Source organism: Pleurodeles waltl, chromosome 1_1, assembly GCF_031143425.1.
Source record: "Pleurodeles waltl isolate 20211129_DDA chromosome 1_1, aPleWal1.hap1.20221129, whole genome shotgun sequence".
Lineage (NCBI taxonomy): Eukaryota > Metazoa > Chordata > Amphibia > Caudata > Salamandridae > Pleurodeles > Pleurodeles waltl.
Window position 1 is genome coordinate 102,855,543 of NC_090436.1, and position 19,176 is coordinate 102,874,718.

Sequence of the window (19,176 nt, forward strand, 5' to 3'; positions counted from 1 at the left end):
TACTATTCCCTCTACAGTCTGTGCAGCAGTAGGGAAAGCATTAGACCCAGGAAGGGTAAAATGTACTATTCCCACTGAAGTAGGTGCAAAAGTAGGAAAAGAGTTGGAATGAGGAGGGTTTACATTTATCATTCCCAATGCAGTAGATGCAACAATAGGGAAAGAGTTGGACTCAGTAAAGGTTAAATTAAGTATTCCCACACCAGTCAGTGCACCAATAGGGAAAGCGTTTGACTCAGGAACGGTTACATTTACTATTCCCACTCCAGTAGGTGCAACAGTAGGAAAGCATTGGACTTAGGAGAGGTTAAATTTACTATTCCCACTCCAGTAGGTGCAACAGTAGAGAAAGGGTTGGACACAGGAAGGCCTACATTTACTATTCCCACTCCAGTAGGTGCAACAGTAGGGAAAGCGTTGGACTCAGGAGTTGTTACATTTACTATTCCCACACCAGTCAGTGCAACAGTTGGGAAATCGATGGACTCGGGAGGGGTTAAATTTACTATTCCCAATCCAGTCTGTGCAACAGTAGGGAAAGCTTTGGACTCAGGAGAGGTTACATTTATTATTCCTGCACCAGTCAATGCAAAATTAGGGAAAGTGTTGAACTCAGGAGGGGTTACATTTACTATTCCCACTCTACTGTGTGCAACAGCAGAGAAAGTATTGGTCTCAGGAGGAGTAAAATGTACTAGTCCCACTCCAATAGGTGCAACAGTAATGAAAGCATTGAACTGAGGAGGGGTAAAATGTTACTATTACCACTCCCGTCAGTGCAACAGTAGAGAAAGCGTTAGACTCAGAAGGGGTAAAATGTACTATTCTCACCCCATTTATTGGTATAGTACATTGAAAGCACTTCACTTCAAATAAACAATGTATTTTAACAAGTCTATGAAATATCCAAAAATATAAAATTCTAAATACACAAATTAAATGCCTTACTTTTACAATTTGTTTTTAAAATAACATAACTATTACAAATTGAAATAATTAAAATCAAGTAACACAAATAGTTTCAATATATTTAAAATACTACACTATTGGCCTCATTACGAGTTTGGCGGTCAGTTGACCACCTTGATGGCAGTCTGACCACCATCGACTTGGCGATCGGTCTACCGTATTATGATGCAGGCGGTTCCATAGAGTAAAGACCACCACGATCCCCAGGCACCCCCAGGCAGCGCAAACCGCCACGGTGGTGAGACAGGCTAATGAGGCCAATGGAGATAGTGTTTGTACCAGACACATTATGATGTTGCCTTCCGCCAATGTGACCGTGGAGGCCCAACCACCACATCCCACAGGCACAAACGGGGAGTATAAAGGAAGGAACTCACCTGCGGGCAGCGTCACATGTTCTGTGCTACCATGGAGCCGATGACACATGTCCTGCCACTGCTACTGCTCATAGATGGAGCACAAAGTGCACACTGCCTTGTACGCAACAGATGGTAAAAACACACACCTACCTGTGCAAGTAAGCTGAACAACAGATGGTTGCGCTGACATCCACATGATATTGGGGGTCACTCTACATGGACTAAGTACAGTTGTCATTGTGTTCCGGGTCCGAAACATTCACAATGAAAGACACATCCACAGCTATAAAACGCCCCCTTTGTGCAGGTTACTTACAATGCACCCCAACACTTCACAGTAATACTTGTCTGCTCATCTTAGGAACAGGGACAGTGAAGTGTACAGAACACATCAGCCACATCACATCAACATCACACATAATTCAAATGATACCCACACATTGATCACATGCCATGAACTTTTGTCAAGTTGAAGACACATATGCGTGGATGTGTCATTTAAAACAAACACCCCTCTGTTAAACATCCCTGTAACGGACCCACACATATCACACTCATTGCAACACAATGGACGGTCAATGGGATGCGATACACAATATTTTGAGAGACAAATATCCAAAGCTCACAATGCAAACAATACCTGCTCAATAGGGATGGGGACATCAGGAGAACTCATGGAAGGATTCAGCCTTGGGACACATTTCACTTTGCACATGCTCTAAAACACCACTTGAACATGAACTGACACTACATGTATCTCAGGGACAAACAATAATAGAGCAAAGTGATATGCCTATCTGCATAATGTGTAAGTGCAAGTCAAGGAAGCAAATACACCAGCAACAGCCTGGGCCATACATCTAGATGAAGTAACTGCAAGGCACACACATCAAAATGGACACATGGTCGGTCAGATTCAAAGGAAGATATATATGAGGGGTGTTTTCATAGGACAAAATTGGCGCTCAAAGACCCAATATACAACATATTGTAGCAGTAATATAAAAAAAGCGGTGCTCCTGTAGGGGAAAAACACCCTCCCCCTCACAAAGACCTGACCAGTCACTGACTGGCAGAAACCAATCAACATTCAAGGCACACGCTAGAGTATATAGTAAATCCCATCCTAACCTATAATTACAATTGTTTAGTGTGTGTAAACAAAAAGAGGTACCAACATCCCCATCAACACATCATAATTAAATCCAATAATATTAAATATTGAAGTAAGCACTTTTGTCCTTGTATGTGATGCAGCCAGTAATCCAAATTTAAACAGCTGTCTGTGGATATGGTGGATATGGTAGGTGTGTCTGTGTGCATTGGGGTGGTGTCGGGGGTATGGTTGATGTGGTGGATGTGTCTATGGGTGTTGTGATGGTATCTGGGTATGGTGTCTGGAGGGTGTGGGTCTGTGGGTTGTGAGGTGCTGTGTGGGTGTATGGTGGATCTGGTGGATGTGTCACTGGGTGTTGTTGTGGTGTCTGTGGGTGCCTGTTTAGTGCTGTTTAGTGCTTGAATGCTGGTGTGTCTTGTGGTGCCTATATCGATGTGTGCTGCTTTTGTGTGTTGAGGTAGGTGTGTGCAGATGTGACTGACATCAGGTCATGACAGGATCTGCAGGACCACAGGGAGTGGGTACAGTGCCACAGCTGCATAGCCAAAGTTACTCTCCCACAGCCTGGAGTATGTCCCATACTGGAAGATATATTTGACAGGCCCTGGTCTCTGCAGGCTGAGCATATAGAAACTACATGACACTCACATTTCCATCACTTCCATGCATGATAGCACTTTATGTATCCATCAGCAATGTGACTTGTGTGGCAACCTATAGGGCACAGTGAGTCATGATATGCCTAACAGACAACAGTTTTGCAATGTCAGATGAGGGTGAAAGATCTGTGAAACAATTCACATTGCTTACACGAACCTTAAATGACTCAGAAAAGATGCATACACAGTCCATGCTGTCATGCACATACATGTCCTCTAACATTTACAATCATCATAAACAAAGAAATGTCATTGTATGGCATGACAGTCTCCTTGCCATGTGCATCCAATACAAGGAGGATCTAAGGTCTCAAAAAACATCACAGAACACAATGTGAATGTCCACAATATATAGTATAGGTCTCAACAACTACATCATCTACATTCCATTGATGCCATTCAAACTGCAACAACAGGCACACAGGCAGTCTAACTGGCACACAGGGGCAAATTTGTAGCCTGTGAGAAGGGAAAGGATGGCATTGAACAGAGTCAAGTGTGCCTATGAGGTACTTAACTGCTCCTCTGGTGAGCCTTAGAGCTGACCATACAGGGGATGGACCTCGTGCAAAAGCCTCTCCAGCTCTCTCTGGAGAGAAGGCAAGGGCCCTTTCACCTGCCAGCCATGGGATGACTGCTCCTAGAGATGGCACACAGCAGCTGAAGTGGGGGAGGTGTTGCTCGCAGCAGTGTCTCGGGTCAAGTGACTGATTTTGCAAAACGTGGTGTACACGTATGCCACATATGCGGTCATCACCACCGATGGACAAAGCCATTGGCCCGTGATCACCACAGGCAACAACATTAGCCTATGGCTGTGTCCACCGCAGGTGGTACCTCCCACTGTGTAGATAACTTCCACCGGTGGATGTGGGTGGTTCCTGATGTCTAGGTCAGACATCCGCCATTTGCTGGTTTAAAATAATGCATATGGTCCTGTAAAATGCATCACAACAACAGTATATATGTCTTGTTGTGTAGGTCCTACTACATAACCATCAGTGTGGTATGTTGCATGGCACAGATGCACCCCATCTGGGATCAGACTCACCTCCTAAGCACAATATATACACTAGACACCAAAATTAGACAAGTAAATAGTCATAGAACAATGCAAACAGTAGGAAATCCTGTAGAATGCAATGGGATAAAATAGGTCTAGGTGCATTGTCCACCACCACTGATGGTATTTTTGATGGTCGGAAAAGACAGTCACATTTTGAGGGGCACATGAGTAGCAGATCGCCCAAATCCATGTTGTGGATACATGTGTTCACAACGATGGGGGTCACATGTGACTCTTGTGTAGTTGACAGCTGTGAGGTGTACTGGGTGTAGTGTATTCCCAATCAGATATCACATTATGTTGTTGGAATGTATCATGTATGTTGGTGTGGACACAGTGACTAATGTTCCAAATCATGTCTATTCACACACAGGTACCCTGGGAGAGGAAAGAGGTAACAATCTCTGGTCTACTATCCATTATCAGACCATCGGACCATGGAAAAACGCCACATTATCCAACTCTAACATCTGAATAAGCAAACAATAGTGGATTTTTGTCATCATTTGGAGCCAGATCTGATGCCAGCTAACAGTAATCCATTCTGCATACCACCCTTTGTTCAAGTAATGGCAGTATTGCACTGCCTGGCCACAGGGCCCTTCCAGCATACAGTGGCCCTATTTGTCTGGCAAATCCCTTCCTTCCATGATCTGCAGATCTCTACCTGTAAATATATTCATTTACTCACTATGAGTGAATCATTTATGATTTCCAATAGTTTAGACATATTGACAGCCTATGCGCTGAACACTGTAATAACATTCTTAGTTTGACCAGACACTTGTATGTATGTGTTTGTGTTGTGTTTGCGTTGGATGGTTGTAATCCTAAGCTGGACACTGTGGCCCATCTTTATACTTGTTGGCGCAAATCAGGGCTAGGGAAGATTTGCGTCAAAAAGTTTACCGCCGGCTAACGCCATTCCAACGCACCAGGCGGGTGCCTTGTTTATGGAATGACGTTAGCCGGCGCTGCGGCCTGGTTAGCGTCAAAATAAATGACAGTAACCGGGCACTGAAGGCAAAGGGAGGACTCGGGGTTGTGCACCAAAGAATGGTGCAAGTCAGGTTAGAGTCAAAAATATTGGCTCTAACCTGACTTGCGCCATGTTTTGGTGCACAACTCCCATGGAAATGACTCCTGTCTTAGCAAAGACAGGAGTCATGTCCCCCTGCCCAATGGCCATGCCCAGGGGACTTCTGTCCCCTGTGCATGGCCATTGGGCACAGTGGCATGTAAGGGGACCCAAGTCAGGCCCCCCATGCCACTTAAAAAAAAGAAATGATACATACCTGCACTTACTTGCACTCACCATGGATGGGTCCCCCCATTCATGGGTGTCCTCCGGGGTGGGTGAGGGTGGCAGGGGGTGTCCCTGGGTGCAGGGAAGGGCACCTGTGGAATGCTTCCTGGTCTCCCACCATGGAAATGAGCCCACAGGTCCCTTAACGCCTGCCCTGACCCAGGCGTTAACAAACAGCGCAAATCCGGCTGGGTGCCATGTTTTAAGGCCCGCCTCCTCCTGTGCGTCATTTTGACACCAGAGGATAAATAAGGCACACATGCCTTAGAGTCATTTTTGCACGGGAACGCCTACCTTGCATGTCATTAGCGCAAGGTAGGTTTTCACTTACAAAAAATGACTCAAACTCCATAACTTTGACACTAGACAGGTCTAGCACCAAAGTATAAATATGGAGTTAAATTTGCGCCGAATTTGCGTAAAAATAAATGACTCAAATCTGGCGCAAACAGAGTATAAATATGGGCCTGTGTACCTGCAACATATTCCATCTTGAACAAGTACCTTGGATCATCATGGTATGGTTCACATAGTCTGACATAGTTACAAGACAACATGTGAAATTACAGACAGCAGACAATGAGTTTGTGACAGGTGTATTTATTTCAGTGCACAAGCATAAAATACAGAAATGTGAATACAAGTGAAGTGAAGAGGTCAGTCATGGAGAATGAAATAATTAGAGTAGATGCCACATCATTGTAAGTCCAAAGTCCAATGTACTCCTCCCATTGGAAATGGAAGGTGGCTAAAGATCAGTCCACATAAAGAAGGACATTAAGGAACAGCATTATTGCTGACAGTCATGGGTGTCTTGTCATCTGCACCACCTAGATTCTTTGCTGGATGTTTCCACTTGTGAGGGGGGAGTAGCTGCTACAGAGGCAGGGGTGTCTGTGGCTGATTTTTCTCTGGCAGGGCCTCCCCTCCTGTGGCTGGCACTGTTGTACATTGGCCTGATATTGATGAGCAAAAGAAAGAGGAAGATTTTTTTTAAAAGCCCTGCTCAGGGTCATGTGAGTGCCCCTCAGTACCCCTGTTAGGCCATCTTGGAATTGTGAGCCTCAATTTGTTGACACATGTCCCTTTCCATGTTCATTTGTAGCTGCTTGATTTCCTGGAGTTTGGTCAACACCTGGCCCATCATGCTTTGGGACTCCTTACAGACTCCTAAGATGTGACTGAGGGTGTCCTTGGTGACAGCAATTCCAGTGACCTCACTCTGCTGTCCCAAAGCATCCCTCCTGTTGGAAGATGGGTTATTGGTAAGGGCAGTTAAGTACCTTCACTTAGCAATAGGCCACTAACCTCCACTTAGGTCCAGTTAGGTCTCAATAAATTAAACCCAGCTCATCCTTGGTAGCTTGGCAATGAGCGACAAGGCTTAACTTGGGAGACACATGTGTAAAGAATTTCAAAATCACAAAACATTAAATAAGAAAAGCAGAAAACACAAAATTAGTTTTTAAAGAATTAATGCCTTTTAGCAGTTAGAAAGAAATAGTGCTAATCTGGTCATCTGGTCGCACCTCGACTGGGGCAAAGTCAAAGCTTGAGGCTGACCATGATGAAGCCCTGCTCGGCTATAGCTCGTGGGAGGCCTCGGTCAAAAGTTTACCTTCGGACTTGGTCGTTTTCTTGAAGATTTTCTTCAGCGGGACCAAGTTGTCAGTCCAATCCGACCTGATGGAACTCTTCCTCGGATACGCGTTGTGGGAGCCCTCAGTGGAGATTTTTACCTTCAGACTTTGTTTTTTCGAGGTGAAAATCCTTCAACCAGGGCAAACCTGAATCTTGATCGACGTACCTGGAGCTGTCTTCGGATACATTGCCTGGGAGGTCCCCGTCAACTTTCTACATTTAGACTTGGTCACTTTTTTGGAGCCGGGATGAACCTGCAAGTCAGGCCAGGTCACGGTTGAGGCAAGCCATCTAGAATAGCCGCAGTGGGACGGTCTCTTCTTGGAGCTTTTTTCCAAAAGTTCTCCAAACATCTCCAAACATCTGGATCTTCTTCCAGATGTTCTTTTAAGGTTCTTTTGAGGTCCACAGCTCACCTCAAGGTTCCAGAAGCTCTGAGATGCTCCTTGAGATTGCGGACTGCAACTCTCAGAATGCACCTGGCACAAACTCCAATTTGGCCACTGGACAGTGGTCAGCTGGTCTGTTTCTTTAGGAGTTGGTGCAGGGGACTCTGGTTAGTAATTTTTCACCTGTAGCAAACAGGGAGTCCCTCCTTGAACCCGTTGAAGCCAGGCAAAGTCCTTCTTGTGGTGAAGCCCAAGTGTGCAGCTGGTGCAGTCCTCCAGAGTGCAGTGTCCAGGTGCAGGTCAGGGGTCCAGCAGGACAGTACTTCTTCTCCTGTAGTTCTTCCTTGCTGAAATCTGGTAGGGATCAGAGGTGTGGGTGCAGCTCTGCCAGTTTTATCCTTGCTCCTGGGTGAAAAACAATCAGGTGCAGGGTCCTCATCCCTGTGATGTCCACTTCCTGGGAAGTGTGGCAAAAGTCAATCCCAGGGAGCAACATTCCTCAAAAATCCATCATGGCCGAAAGTAATTTTATTAGGATACATCTGGCTGGGCCCACCCACTTGCGTGGCTAACAGTCTTAAACACACCCTTCTCCTGCCCTCTCCTAATCTCATCAGGGGGGCACGTAATTGTCTGGGTTTGCAGGATGTGATGGAGGTGCTGGGTCCGTCCCTGCCTTCAAAGACCAGTTTGGCAGCCCTCCCCTTTCCTGCTTTTCCATCGGCTGAGGGAAGTACTCAGCCCAGGCTACTCCACACCTCATCAAGGCAGCCTGGCCAGGCTGCCAGAGGCTGGCCAATCAGAGCAGAGCACTACAGGGCTAAAGTTTGCAACTTTTTAAATAGAGTTTAAAACTCTTTACCTGAACAAGTTATATTAAATCCAACCATTGTAAGTTGTGAGATTCATAATAACAATTAATTTGGCACCAAACTTGATTTATCCGACACTTAAGAGAACTTTATAAATTAAAATAAAGTATCCTCATTCTAGCCTTTGGAGGCCATTCACTACAATGAGGGAAAAACAAATTTGGCTGTTTTACCTCACCAGGGCTTATAAAACTATTTTTATAAGGTCACTACTTATAGTTACATGGCACTCAGCCCTAGGGGCACATAGGGCACACCTCAGGGGCAACATATTTGTAACAATAAGGTAGTTTAAGACTTTGGAACTACTTTTAGTCCATAAGTCGAATTTGCATGTGACTTTAATTTAAAAGCAGCCAGCAAGGCAGGCCTGCCTTTAAAATGACACTGGGCATCTCAGCAGTGCACCTATGGGTGCACCACCTATGCTGGGGTCTCTAAACCTACATGCCAAACCATATACTAGGGCCTTATAGGTAGAAGGCCTTAGCCAAATATAATTAGCCTAATTTGCATACTCATTTTATACAGAGCACAGGCCCTGGGACTGGTTAGCAGTACCCAAGGCATCATCAGAGTCAGGAAAACACCAGCAAAATTTGAAAAATTGGGACAAGAGGTCAGGGGGCCTCTGCAATCATCCCTCTTTTCTCACACCTCCCATGTACCCTACCCCCACAAGCCTGTGTCCTTGGCACAGTATGCCCTCTCCAACTGGATCCTGAACCCTCAGTGTCTGAAGTGCTGAGTTGCACCTCAGGATCCAAGATGGGGGGCACAAGATGGTGGAAACTGTGCTAGGTACACAGATTGGGGGACACATGGTTACCTGTGATGTAGAGGCAACAAGGCTGGGAGGTGACATTGTGGCCACAGCCAGACTCACTATTGCCATTTGACCACTAGGTTTCCTAGATGGGCCAGCACCTTCCTCCACATCCACAAGCCCAGGAGTGTTGTTGTCAGTGAGGGTTTCATCCAGTGGGGTAGTGGTAGTCTGTTCTATGGCCGCCATGCAACCAGTGACAGATCCACCTGCAGATGAAAAATGTACATTGTTACTGGTTGAATTCTGACATCTACCTCAAAGGGATTTAAACACCGCCATGGAAAGGCTGGATGTAAGGGGGACTCGGGGTGCCCCTGAGGGCCCCTGCACTGCCCATGCACTTGGCATGGGCAGTGCAGTGGGTCCCCAGGCACAGCCCCATCGCACATTTCACTGTCTGAATTTCAGGCAGTGAAATGCATGACGGGTGCTGCTCCACCTGCTGCACATCAACATTGCCGCCAGCTCTATTATGAGCCGACTTCAATGTTGATGTGACTTTTCCGCTGGGCCAGCAGACGGAAACGCTGTTTCCGTCTGCTGGCCCAGCTGAAATGTCAAAATAGGGTGCCACAATTACCGCCAGCACTGGCGGTATTGGGGCGCCCGCAACTTCTGCGGTCTTTTTGCAAGACCGCCGAAGTCTTAATGAGGGCCAAAAGTGCACACTGGGCTGGTGTTCAGAATTACAGACCCAAGGCCTCCTGGGAGTTGCAGCCAGGTCACTCTCTCTACTATACACACTATACAAATGGTATCCTCCCTAGGAGAGTCCACCTCATGTCGGAGTTCACTAACAGATGTATTGGGCCAAGTAACCACTGGGCTGGTCTTTGGAGTTAGAGAAACAGGGCATCCTGGGAGATAAAGTCAGGTAACTCCCTCTGCCACTCAATAAATGGCACAGTCCTAGGTGAGTGAAGCATTAGAGAGATTGCAAACAGGTGGATTGGGCCAAGTTACCACTGGACTGGTGTTTGGAGTTACAGAAGCAGGGCGTCCTGGGAGTTGCAGTCAGATCACTTCTTCTACTTTCCAACACTTGGAAACTCGCAGTTGAGAGAAGAGTATTAGAGCAAGTACAGACAGGTGTATTGGGCAAAGTGTATACTGGGCTGGTGTTGAAGTTAGTGAAGCAGTGACTCGTGGGCTTTGCAGTCAGGTCACTCCCTCTACTACACACACTATACAAATGATATCCTCTCAGGTGTGTAAACTTCATTTTGGAGTTCAATTACAGAGTTATTGGGCCAAGTGTAAACTGGGCTGGTGTTTAGAGTTAGTCAAACAGTGCATCCTGGGAGTTGCAGTCAGGTCACTCCCTCTTTTCCCCCACACTTGACACATTTTGGGTATTATACATCTGTATGCAGGCTGAGTATATATATTTGCATTTTGGGAGATATAATTAATCCTGAAAAGTGTTTTTTTGCATTGTGAGATTTACAGACACCATTTGGACATTTGGCATGTGCTGGGCCTTGGTGCTGTGATGTTGGGTCCAATCAAACAAATTGAAAGAGTTAAAACTCAGATACTCTGGATATTGAATGTTGGTGAGTTACATGAACAAGACCGTGGCACAAGCTGAGTTGTGATCATGCATGACATTGCAGGTTAGTGACAAGTTTGGTGTTTGAACTTACCAGACACCCCCCCAGGTATTCCTGTCAAGCCCTCAGGATGCAGGATGGCCAAGACCTTCTCCTCACGGGGAAGGGTCTTAACTGGGTACTGCGAGGACCACCGCCAGTCTTTTTTGCCTCCAGCTGCTGCCTGGAGAACAGGGAATGGACCTTGACCCTGAGGACATTCCACTACTTTCTAATGTCCTCCTTTGTGCACAGGGTGGTGCCTACAGCATTCATTCTGTTGACTATCCTGTCCCACATTTCCATTTTCCTATTGAGAGGATTGTGCTGGACTTGGGCTCTAAACGGCTGTGGCTCTACTCCTATGATTTCATCCACCATGACTCTCAACTAATCTTTTTAAAAACCTGAGATTATTTGGAACGTGACATAGTGGAAAAATAAAAGTGGGTAAGAGGGACTTACTTAACAGGGTAAGTGCAATAGAAAGTGAATGGACAAAAGTGTGTGCAGCGTGTTGAATGGGATGGTGGAAAAAGGGGTGCCTAATCTATGAAAAATTCAATAAATGTTGGTCATGGTTATTTGGCTCCCTGTGGAAATGCAAAGGATTGTGGGCTGTGAAGGTGTGTTTTTTAATTCATCCAATGTGCATTTGTCTAGTACTTTCCTGGACGCGTACCGTTATGGTTGACCATTGGCGAACCGCTGTGAGGAGACTGCCACGGTGACTGTGTGTTTGTAATAGGCTCAGTGGTTGGTCACAGCACTGATGGCGCCGGAGGCCGGACCACCTAGATACAAGCCACTGCGCCACTGGCGGTCTGCCTTTTTTGCTTGGTGGACGGCATTCCTGCCTGTTTGCATTGTAATACAGCAGTCTGGGAACTGCTGGAGCAGTGGTCTTTATGGGACCACCAGCATGGCGGTCCTGCAGTCCGACTGCCAAAGTCATAATCAGGCCCGATATTCCCAAAACCATAAAAGCCAAAAATGTAAATATATTAAAAATAAACAAAGTATAACACAATTATTATAAGAAGTATTTTTTTCAAAATAAATGAATGCAATTTTTGTATTTATGATTACTTAAATAACTCCCCCTATTCCTATGCAAAAGAAATAACAAACTCCTAAAATATAACTTAAAAATATGTTTACAATTAACATAATTATTAATTAAAAAATTAACAATAAATACGTCATTATCAATAAATTATTTCTTAATTAACTTCAATCCCTGTAACCCTAAAAACACTACCCCCACCTAGCATATAATTTAAAAAGTATCTTAATTATCAAAATGTACATAGTTATTTATCAAATAATTAATACTAATTTAAATGAACTATTATTTAATTATAATTAATTTACTTTGCATGCTGTTCCCCTACAAGGCCAAAAAAACACACTTGACATATAATTTAAAAAATATCTTAATTACACAATTTACATAATTATAAATTAAATATATGAATTTAAACAATTATTGATTAATTATAATTAAATTACTTTTCACCCTGTACCCCTTCAAACCTCACAACCCTCACTTAAAAAAATAACTTAAAACATTAGTTATTACATACTTTACATTATTAATTAGCCATTAATTATTACAAATACATTATTAATTAACTAAAATTAAAGTTCGTCCCTAGACCCCTATAAGCCCCACAACCTGCACCTAAAATATAACTGAAAAGTAAATAAATTGGGCAATTAACATAATTAATTTTCAATGAAATAATTAATAATGATTGAAAATGCAATTATTACTTAATGATAATACATTTACTTCTCACCGTACAGCCCCACAACACCCACAACCCACTACGGCACGAACAATTATAATAAACAATTATATTACATTAAATTACAACCAAAAATGTACAAACTATATGAAAAACATTAACAATATTTATACAAGCTATTTATAACATATACAAATAAAACATATAGTAAAATACATAAAATAATTAAAAAACAATATAATTAGCAACAATATTTTTGCAAATGATAATCAAAACATACATTTTTTTATCACCAATAATAACAACATAGATTTTTTTGCAAACAACATCAAGAACATAGATATTTTTAACATCAATATTACTTACCTTAAAAATGACATTCTTCTCAAAGGAATTCCCGCAACATGATATGTGTGGATCACAATATTAAAAACTCAATATTTCTGCATCTTGATATTTTTCATTCTATATTTTGTCTGAACACCTAGTGGGATGCAGCACTGCTTGTGCCACCCACCCAATAGTCCTTAATCATGTCTCAGGCCTGCCATTGCAGAGCCTGTATGTGCAATTTAACCTGCCATGTCAACTTGGAAACTACAACTTCTGGCCAAGCCTTAAACTCCCCTTTAAATATATCTCACCTCTAAGGTAGGCCCTCGGTAGCCCACAGGGAGGGTGCTATGTAATTAAAAGGCAGATCACATACCTTTATGTTTTACAGGTTTTGGTAGTGAAAAACTCTCAAATTTGTTTTTCACTACTGTGAGGCCTACCCCTCTCGACTAATGGGGATGTCTTATTACATTTAATAAGTTGTAATTTCTATTTGTGAAGGTGAGGATATGTCATGTTTATTACCTATGGAATTGTAATCATAAATCCTCCAAATGGTACATTTAAATGCATTGTTACCATTTTGAAAATGCCATTTTAGAAAGAAAGTTGGCATTTTCCTGTTCTTAGCCCTGTGTGCCTGCAGCCTGTCTCCAATACCCATCTGGTGTGGTCTGACAGATGGGTTTGTGCATTCCCTTTAGACAGTCACACACAAAGGGAGCATAGGTGTGACTGATGAGCCTTTCTGGGCAGGCTGAGAAGGAGGACCTGGACACAGTCGCACACTTACACCTCAATAGGCAGAGTCATGTCCCTGCACAAAGGGTTGCATAGACCCCTGCAGTAAGTCTGAAGGCAGGGCATGAAGAAAGGACCTCTGTGTACTTCAAAGACAGTTCTTTGAAGTCTACCCCATTCCAAAGGCACAACTGGGTATAAGTACTGCACTGCGGACCCTGCCAACTCAATGCACTACTGGGCCTGTGACGTACTCTGCCAGGAGGAAGGACTGCTGTGCTGCTACAAGGACTGCCTCTCTGGACTACTGGCAGAGTGTAAGAGAATGCTGGCCTTCCCCCTTTCTTATTCTCAGGGATATCAAAGACTTGTTATCATCCTACAACAGCACCTTGACTTTGCTTGCTGCAAGTCTTCCCCTGCCAAGTGGTGTTATCCGGTTTTGGGCCCATGGAAGTGCGTATAAAGTACTGAAACTGCCAGAACCTATACATCAATGCTGTCACTCTGAACTGACTCGCATCCCTCGACTCTGAGACATCACAGTTGCCATGAGGGTGACAGGCACTGCTTTGCAAACTGCACAGCACATCATCTCCATTTTCCAACACATCACCGACTTTGTGTGGCTTGGAACAGATGCATCATCTACATCTCAAGGCTCAACGGTGATGCATTGCCTCCTCTGCTCCCCCCATCTTGGTTTTAACTTTGCGGCATTTAAGAACCATAGTACTCTTTCAGTGGGCCAAGGGTGGTCCCTGCATATGACCTTTACACCACTGCAGTTGGCCTGACTTTTTAGATTTGACCCGGTCTAGCACAACAGGATAGCCCATGTTCGTGTTTTATGCTTCTAAGCACTACAATTAAGTTTATTCTTTCAAAATTCATATCTCAACTTCTATTTATTGGATTTTTGTAGTTTTTGATCTTTTTTGGTTCATAAAAATGTAATCTATTTTTCTAACCTAGTGTGAAGTATTTTTGTGGTGTTTTCACTGTGTTACTTTTTAAAGAGTTGCACACATACTTTACACATAGTCTGTTAAAATAAACCTGCCTGCTCTGTGCCAAGATTTCAGAGGGTCGGCACAGGTTAATTAAGGATGTGATCTGACTTACCCTGTCTAGGAGTGTGGCTCCTGCTTATACTGGGCCCATACCTCTGCCAACCAGAAACCTAATTGCTAACAGTGGCTTCTATCTGTGTTTCTGTCTACAACATCAAAGTAGAAGTCCATTACTAGTTTAGGTTTTCATAATAAAACACCCTCATCATTTCCTGCAGGCTGTTTGTAGCAGTGGTGAGCTTAAGGTATAAACAAAATATTAAACTGGAAAAATCTGCCCTTTTGTTAGTTCCATGCCACAGGTGAATTAGGGACACAAGTGGATTTCCTACTCCACAACAGAAAACTGTGCTTGGGTTGTTAGCCTGCCCTTACCACAAAACACAGCCCAGGTAAATTTGAAATAAGTTATAACGACTAAAATCTCATTGGTTGCCATCAGCCAATCCAAGTGACCAAAAACAGTGTCCAGATTAATTGAAAAGGTGGACAGTTAAATGAATCTTCATTCAGCAATCTTGGTGACCACTATTACAAACAAATAGAATATGGCCATTATAATGTTGTGGTGCACTCTTTGAGTGAAAGGGCAACACCATTGAATGGCAGGTCACAGGGCTAAGCCTCCAGGAACTGGTGGTTGGCAGGAGATCTTGGACATGACGTGTGAGTGAAATTAAAGGGGCCACCAACTTCCAAGGTAGTAGGTACCCACGCAGCACAGAGACAGTGTGATCATTACTTGCCGCTGCACATGCCTTGTGTTAGGGACAGTCATATTGACTGCTGGTAAGAAATCTGAGCATCCTTTCCAGGATTAGCATAATTAGAACTATGAGACAGTGTAAATATGCCTGAGTAATCTGTGCAATTTCAGTAAATACACATTACTCTTTTAATGGGAAATTATCAAAATTATGCTAGCTTGAGTAAGAGATTTTGGGGCAACCATTTAACTGTAGGAGCAGAGGAACAACAAACTAAGGGCCAGATTTATGGAACAGTGGCACAGCACAGTGCTGCACCACAATTTGCAGTGTCGGGCTGTGTCACTTTAGAAACGCAGGGATGCACTGTATTTAAGTGAATACGGTGCACCTCTGTGTTGTACCCTGCGCTGGCGTTAAATTCAGCTGCCAATGCAGGCATCCTTGCACCAACGTGCAATGATGTCTGCGTTGGGTGGTGTGATTGTTTATGTGCCTGACGGTGTCCCTTCCAGGACATAAATAATCACTAATGTCACTTTGGCACTTCTGTGTGTGCTGCACAATGCAGCCACACAGACGTGCTAAAGCCTCATTTTCAAATGATTGTTTATGTGCAGGAAGGGACACCTCCCTGCACATAAACAATCATTTCTGGCGTTTTGCTCTTTCTATGCATGATGCAGAATGCAGCATGCATAGAAAAGCAAAAAAAGAGGAGGAATAAAAGTATTCCTTCTCGTTGCGCCCTGCTAACTCCACTCCTGGGGCTGGCGTTAGATTTTGGCGCTGCCTCAGGTTTATGACATTTCATAAATCTGAGCCAGCGTCAAAATGCAATGACTGTTGCTGTGGTACACCCACAGCAACACCCATTGCACACCCCTTCCATGCACAGTGCTGCGTGGGAAGGGACAGTATTTGCAAGGTGACATTAAGCAACAAAAAGTGGCTTAACGCCACCTCCTAAACACAGTGCAGTGCTTAACGCCACAGCAGCGTCACAAAAAGTGACACTCTAAGAGCGAGTCAGCAGCTGCGACTACTGCTGTTCATGTCCACTAGCATTTAGTGCTATTTTTCTTAGATGCATCCTTATGCCCATTTTGGATACAAGAAAATAGTGCTAAATGCTAGATTACACTTCTTACAACACCATGCTTAATTATGAGCAATTTTGTAGTAATTATAAGTAATTATTCTAGAGAGAATACCGTAATTTATACCTACTCCTAATCATAATCTGTCCAAAACAGACTGTGGACTGCTGCAAAATTACTGCCTGCATTTTACATTCATGTTAACTTATTGTAGGTGGATGTGAATTGCTGTTATTGTCAGATTAACATCAGTTTACAGCAGACTGCAAATACAAATTATTTGCCCAGCCCTAGCCATTGAATAGCATGCTGTCATTTATATCACAGTTTTTGTTCAACACAGTCTTCAAAATCATCAAGAATTTCCATACCTCCTTCGCCAACTCCCAGGCCCCTCTCCAACACATACAATAATAAAACAAGATCTAGACCCCAAGACGGTTAGTACCTGGAGGAACTCATACTGATAAAACACCACTGCGAACAACTGGAGAGCAAATGGAGAATGATCCAGGACAATGCATACAGAAGCATGTTCAAATCTACTCTTCAATGCTACTTCAAAATGATCCAGACCACCAAATGGGCCAATCTGGTGTTCTGAACTGATGCCAGCACCAAAAGAGTAAAGAAATACCTGCCATTGTGATAGCATTCACATAATCATCAGCTGCCTCCAACTTTATCACATTCCTTGCGGGAACCTCTGCCACAATCCCTCTCAATTCTTCAGCAACAAAATCACCATCATCTACAGCAACTTCAGCCCACAACCAGACCTGACAGACCTCATCAATTGCTTCACAAACTTATCAAAAGAACCAATGCTAGCCATGTGGCATGTCATTAACCCAGAAGAAACTGCCACCATCATGAAATCCATTCACTCACAAGTCCCAGCAATCCTGTCTCTACCAGACCTACTCTTGACAACTGCAACTCATCAGCACTATGCTCACATGCATTCTGAATAACTTCAACTCTTCCACAACCTTCCCAGAAGCTTTGAAATATGCAACTGTCTCCCCATTGCTGAAGAAACCCTCTGTGGACTCTTCAACACTTGCCAACTACAGATCGCTCTCCCTGCTACCATTTTTGGTCAAGGTCTGAAAGAAAATCATCAACAGACACCTCACTGAAAATGCCAACCACCACCAAGTACTCAACCCTCTTCAATGCATACATGATCTCTCTAGCCAGCACCATCTGCTCTCACAACATCAACTTCCTCTACTACGCTGAAAACACACAATACATTCTCTTCCTTATGGACAAGACGCCAAATACTGGGATCAAGTTCAATACCTGCGCAATTGACATTGCCCAGTGGATGAAGATCAACTGTCTAATGCCGAGCACCAATAAGTCCGAAATTGTGATCTTCAGGAAGAGCACACCAATGTGGGACCCCACCTTGTGGCTAACATAATTAGGACCAACCTCCACCATCCATGCAAAGAACCGCAGGATCCTCGTTAATAGCAAACTTGGCATGACCCCCCCCAAATCAATGCCGTCACCGCCTCATGCTCCCATACCTTGAAGTTTCTGAGGAAAATGTTTAAATGTCTCTCAATGGACACCTGGAAGACAAACACTACACCTGAAATAACTCCACTGACTCCACATTCTCAAATGAGCTCTATTGAAACTCCTCACCAGCACTTCAAAGGTACTACATAACACTGTCCCAGCATACCTCAACAATTGCATGTGGTTTCACGAACTATCCAGATAACTCCGCACGTTGGAACTGCTACTTCCACGAATCCCACGCATATGGGAAACCAGATTCGGCAATAGGGCCTTCTCGTACATCACTGCCAAAGCATGGAATGACCTTCCGCTACTCATAATAGCCTCTTCCTCACTTCTTGAATTCCACAAGAAGCCAGCGGCGGCTGCTGCAAATGTTGGGGTGATGGGACAATGACGGGGGAAACAATAAAAAATAAAAAAAACTTACTTTTCCTGCTGTTCCCGCCAACTTCTGCCGCCTTTCCCCTGTGCTCCTGATGGTTGGTGTCCCAGCATTCACTGGGACACCAGCACAGGCACCCCAGCAATCCTGGCAATGCTTTCAGGCTAAACATAGCTTTCATGCTAAACCAGGATTCGTCTGAGCGGCTTGGAGTGCTGCTCAAAAACAATACAGGTGTCTGAGTAGTTTCTCCAGCCCGGCTGTTCAACACAGCTAGGCTGGAGAAACTTAAGTGTGCATGGGTGTTTGACTGGCATGAGGCGGCAGGCCAAAAACCCATGCTCACTTAGGTGCACTCTCTCCTCATCCCACCTCTCGTGACCCAGCTTTGTCCCGCTCCTCAATGCACTAGCCAGCAGATGAAAAATAAAATGATAGTCAGATATTTCAGCTCCTGGCTCTTGGCCAGGGAGGCGACACACCTGCGCCCCTGCAAGAACCTGAAGACCTGGCTTTTCAAGCAGTCTCACTAGGCCGAAGTTATGTCTGCTCAGCACCGCGAAACCCTCCCTGGGGATTGTACGCTGTACAAAACTGCATAACATAGAGTCCCACACTTGTATTGGTACGAGTATTAGGAAGAAGGCTTTCATTGGTATCAGTCACACGTTTTTGCTGTGCTGAAAAACACAATAGCAAGCCTTGTAATATTTGTTTTCAAACCACAAAAAAGATCCTATTTAAA